Genomic DNA, 5,871 nt, shown 5'->3' with positions numbered 1-5,871 from the left:
CGTTGTATTTGTTATGTTTTTTTTCTTACATATTCCAGTATTGAGAAGTCTCAGTTATGTGGACGTCAGTCAGAAATAAGAGGTTACTTCACCATGTGACACTGGTGTTAAAAAAAAGGAAGCAAATGGAATTATGTCAAAGGGAACTTCTTCTCTCTTTTTTTCAACCTGGACCCTATTTTCCCATGTTTTTTGAAATTTTTGAAATTGGTCCAGTATTGCGAGAGACCTCTGCAGCTGTAGCAGTGAAACAGGCTGTAATGTAACCCCTGTAGTGCCAACTGTGCATCTTTAATTTTGTTTCAATTAAAACTGCTCCTTTATCCACTAACAGGCTCTGGTTGCTTTTAGACGTTCTGACCACATAACAGAAAGGATCTATATATTTAAAAATTAGATGTTTTTCCTGACCTATCACTGGTCTGTTTGTTATTGTGACCAAGCTTCACACATGGAGAAGTATTGCAAAAGGTTACTTGCAGTCAGTTGCAAAAAACAACTGTGGAATGTTAAGACTTGGACATAGTTTCCGCATTGAATGTCCACAGACAGCTGCAGTCACATGGATATGGACCGGCACGTCGTTCTGTTGATGGGACAATTGATGGTCCGTGTCAGCTCCCAGCTGTTCACAGGAGGAGGTGAGCTTACTGTCCTCCCACTGCCAACATGGGTAAAAGTGAAATTAAGAAGACACAGCTGGGTTTTGAGTGAATATCTGTTGAATATCCAACTTAAAACTAACTTCTCCATGGCGACGTGGCTGCAGTTGGCTTGGCCACAGTGTTTTGGACCGGACTGGAGTATGAAACTGGATATTAGGGCATGTGCTTGCTATGCATACAATCGCATACAATCTGTGCAGTCACAAAAAAATGGGCTGTATACTGACATCAGCATATGGGTCTGTGTGGACCCTCGTGGACATATGTAGATAATGAAATTTACTTTATATGGACTCTCGTGGACACACTGACGTGGAAACTGCGAATTGGCCTTTAGTGGGGTCCAAACTTTTATTTTTAAGATAAAAAACAATGACTGGCCAACTCACTCAGTGTAAAAGTCCGTAGTATAGGCAGGCAGTCCTAAAATGCATCCCAGGCACTCTGGCTGTGATTAAAAATCCTTTACTCACACATGGATAACCGATTTGTTTTGATCAGAGAGTCTTCATCAGGGTGTTTATTTTTTTTTTTTAAATTTTATTTAACTTTGCTTATTTACCATCTGTTTATGAAGACACATTAGTTCTGCCTGCATAGCTCCTACTTGGTACATGTCTTCAAATGGAAAAATATGCAAAGTGATCTTGCTTGTTTAACCAATATTGTGTGATGGGCCACATATAGTGTATTCTGAACAACAAGCTGCAAGTCATTTAAAATCAGTCCCCAGGCCGTGATTGGCGCCTGCGCTAGACACTGGACATGCCTGTGTGTCATGGTTGAATATTCAGCTGATTTCAACGATATGGAAAAGTGTAAGATTTCAAAACAACTTCTCCTTGAGCAAGACTTGGTTACACACACTAATAAACACATAGGATCAAGCAAAAGGTACAGAAAGACGTTACATTTCTCATCAGGGTCTTTTCCGTAATGTTGTCAGACAGTTCTAAAAACAATCTGAGCCTGTCAGTGGCAACAACAAGCACTTTTAATGGACATATATTAATGGTGCACAGTTGCCCATTCAGATTACATTGCAGCCTGTTTTAATCAAATCAAGTTTATGTATATAGTACATTTAAAAACAACTGCACTTGACAAAATAACAGAATGATTATAAAACACCACTACAAACAACCAAAGGCCATTGACAACATGTACATTTTAAGATTCTCCAAAGCTTTGCAGCAGCTACTGCAAAGGCACAATCTCCTTTACCCACCAGCCTCGATCTAGGGACAGTTAAAAGACATTGTTCTGAGGATTGTTGGAGATGGAGTAGGGGCTGAGAAGTTCAGCAATATACTGGGGTGCCAGCCCATGTATGGCCTTAAACAAAAAAGAACCTCAAAATCAATCCTGTATTTGACAGGCAGCCAGTGCAGGGACGCTACCACTGGTGTAATGCTGTTTCAATTTACCACTACATCTGCAGCGGCCTCTCTCAGAACTGGACCAGTTTCTAAAACTGTTATCTCCATTATGCACTCAGACAGAAAATCATTGGAAAACAGAGTCCAGGCTGAAAAATACAGAAGTTTCCCTTTAACTGAAACTTCCTGAAGTAACCTCACAGCCGAGACTGAGTACACGCTTCATTATACAACTGAAGATGTCTTTGTTTTTGCTTTCAGGCATTTGCAACAGAAGAATAAAGCCTTAGAAAGACATAACACGCATGCAGTTTCTAAAAAGTTACACTCCATTAATATGAATACCACAAATATTTGCTGTCTTTTGCTGCTAAATACTCTCTCCTCCACCACCACTAGAGGGTGCAGGTGCTGCACTGTTGACACAACAAAGACCAGGGCAGCATATTGGAAGTGTGCTGCATCTTAACAGCCTCTATGGTACCCGCCAGGCTTTGTGTGTGTTTTACATCTAAATTATTGATTTCCATTCTGTCAAAGTAACTGCAAACATTAAGACTGCAGCCTCACAGAAGGCAAAGACTTTCCTGTGGTGGTAATGCCACAATATGGTGGAGTAGCGCCCTCTGCTGTTGTTACAAATCAACATAGAGACTACAGTTATTCAGAGTGCAAAGCTCCACGTCTATACATTTTCATCAACATTAAATCTATGTTATACTGTACTCCACGCTGTGAACGGGAGTGCTCTCTGTAGACTGTAACTGTGACTGAAGAGGTTCCCATCAGGGTGAATTGTGGCACACTGGATGCTGATGCTTACAGAGAGATGGATTAAATTCAGTTACAGCCACTTTAACGATCACTCAGCTGAGCTGGTACAGCATGAAACAGCACACAGCTCTAACACCATCACACAGCCACAACAACAAAAAAATGACACACAGTGTGAAATATCACCTTCAAATGACAGCCTACACACACTCAACAATACAGCATCAACATTACTGCTGCATATCAATGTCAGGGAGCAGCAGGAACACACACACACAAACACACACACATCCAGACAAAATGAAGCTCATGCACGGTTAAACTCAGCCGCACTGCAATATGGGTCACCTGGCACAGCGGTGTGCATGGTTTAGTCTGCGTGACTAGTGCCTGCCTGCATGCCAAACAGAGGCACAGGCACACGGCAAGATACAGGAACAGGAATGGGGATGATAGACAGATAGCTTAACTGGGGATCTCTGGCTCTCACACAGTGTTCCTGTACTTTATGAGAGCTTAAGTTTGAGAGTTGAATCGTGAGTTGTGTGCGTATATGTGTGTGTGTGTAGGACGGGTTGTGTTTTGTGCATGTGTGGAGCAATTAAGGGCCTCTGGGGGAGAAGAAATACTCAGATTGGTGTGACGCAGAGATCCTGACTAACACACACATCCACCCACACCCTCACACACACACACACACACACACACACACACAGGCTTAAAAATGGGGATTATGAGCTATATTTGTAGGTGTGAATGGAGAGCAATATTTCCTTCCCCAATCTCTCCCTCCCTCTCCTCTGTATTATGTGATCTGAAAAGTGAGCGCTTCCCTTTGATGTGCGCTCCTATCCTGTGTGTTTTCCATTGCGCTCTCTCTTGGATCCTGGAGCTCGTTGGTCTATTCACTGGGCTCCATAATGAGCTGCTAATTATCCCAGGACCTCATCAAGTCTCTTTGGGCTCCACAGCTAAGCCTCCTCCTCACACAGGTTGGCATGGTGACCGTAGGGGATGGGACCTGCACGGAGGAGGCCACCAAAAGGACCGCTGCAGCTTCACTCCTGCTCTCTCCTACTGAGGGGGTGTAAGAGGGACTTTTTTTTCACTCCCCAGAGGACAAAGAAGAGAGTGGGAAGTGTGGGGATAGAATTAGCATTATGCATGGCTGGTTAACATTTTGTGTTGTGTGTGTGTGTGTGTGTGATCATAAATCCATACGTACATGAGTGTTGTTTGTGTGTTGAACTCATATTATGGGAAAGTTCTGACCTCTCTGGCAACTTCCACACTGATTTAGACTCCTCTGGCAGCACTGGGCCCTTCCCATTTCCTGTTTATGGTGTCATGGAAACAGGCCATGCTCCCTTCCTCTGCTTTTGCACCATAACATAAAAATGTAGCCTGCACCTCGCAAAGAGCCACAGCCTCATACCTCAGCAGGCACAAGACCTGCAGCTGTGACGCCGAGGCGTCTGTGACCAGAATTAGAACCTCCAATGACAAATTCATAGAGACGGCCGGCGGAAAATTTCAGATTTATGGCAACATTTATCATCAAGGTCCTCGTATAAATCACCTCTTAAAATGCCCTAATTCAAAGGCACCTCCAATTTCCCTTAGTTGCTAGGCAACCACAGAGCGCCACAGTGATGCTTGGAGTTAAAGGCTGGCAGCCCAGTGGTGTAAGACGATTGTGGGGTGAATCACTGTCTTTTATAGCTCTGAGGTTCCATTACATGGCCAGCTGACGGTGACAATGATACACTGTCACTGGAGAGTAATTATACAGCCTGCTCATCCCTCTGGTGCATCCACAAGCAAATTATGTTTGTCAAATGGTTGTAGTGGGCCTTGTATGTCCACTGCCACTGGACAAACAGTTAAATATCCTAATCAGTGGAAGTAATTTGAGAGATTTTACAACATATGGTCCTTTTGCTTTGAGCTCTGATGATTTGATTAGTGAAGAAACAACAGTGCCAGCATGATATTTAATAATATAATTTATCATCTATTTTAAGTCTGCATGCCATATGTGATATCTTGTATTGGTCTGTATGTCTCTGTGTTTAGATCTCTTTTCTTTAAAGCTGTATTAAATGAACCCACTATGGGGCACTGATACAAAAATCAGTTTTCAGACCTCTTTTAACCTCCTGTTGCTCCTGCTCTCTGTGCATGTAATCCACCACCTCTTAAAAGCACACTGCAGACAACATGGAGAGACTGGAGAGGCAGTAATCAACAAATACTACCTGCCCTTGGTTTTCTCACAGTTTCATATATAGGACGTTGCACCATGTAAACACAGCTAAATAAAATATGGGGCACTAAGGCCCTGATGTAGATGCCTGCTTTGTCTTGTTGGTAATTCAGCTTCGAGTGGACTTATGTACTCTGATGTTGTCTGTCTGTTTTTCTGTCTTTTTTTTTTTTTTTTTTTTTAATTTTTTTTATTCTTCATCACATGCCCATGGCTGCAGATGGACATTTACTACTTTATTAAAAACAGCATGAATAAATTGGAAAAGTGCCCTCAGTAGATTGCAAGTCTCCCAGGGCACAGACTGTAAATATACATGCCACGTCTATTTTTGATGCGTGTTCAACTTCTCATAGCAGGCACTATGTGAAATATAGATAGTCTGGTGTGAAATTATGAATGAATGTAATTTTGATAAATAAAATACAGCCACAGATCTTTGATTCATGTCAATCATGATAAGACTTTTAACAGTATTAATTTTGTCTGTAGACTATGCACAAAAAAAAGAAAGAAAGAAACACTATTAAAACAGGCAGAAAAACAAGAACAATTTAACTACATATGTACCTACTTACTTATGGCAGAAGTACAAATATCGTAGAAAAATTACCTTATCAGCAAAATCTGCAAGTCTATAAAATCAAGCCGGTAAAAGCTCCGTTTCTGCTGCGCTTGGTGGAATTAGGTCCTTCCCGGCTCCCTTACAGTCACGATGGCGGGAAGCTAGCACAAAATGGAGACCAATTCACCTCGTAACGTATCTAGCTTTAGTGGATCATAACTT

Source organism: Epinephelus fuscoguttatus, linkage group LG4 (genome assembly GCF_011397635.1).
Source record: "Epinephelus fuscoguttatus linkage group LG4, E.fuscoguttatus.final_Chr_v1".
Lineage (NCBI taxonomy): Eukaryota > Metazoa > Chordata > Actinopteri > Perciformes > Serranidae > Epinephelus > Epinephelus fuscoguttatus.
Note: the sequence above shows the minus strand (reverse complement) of the source record.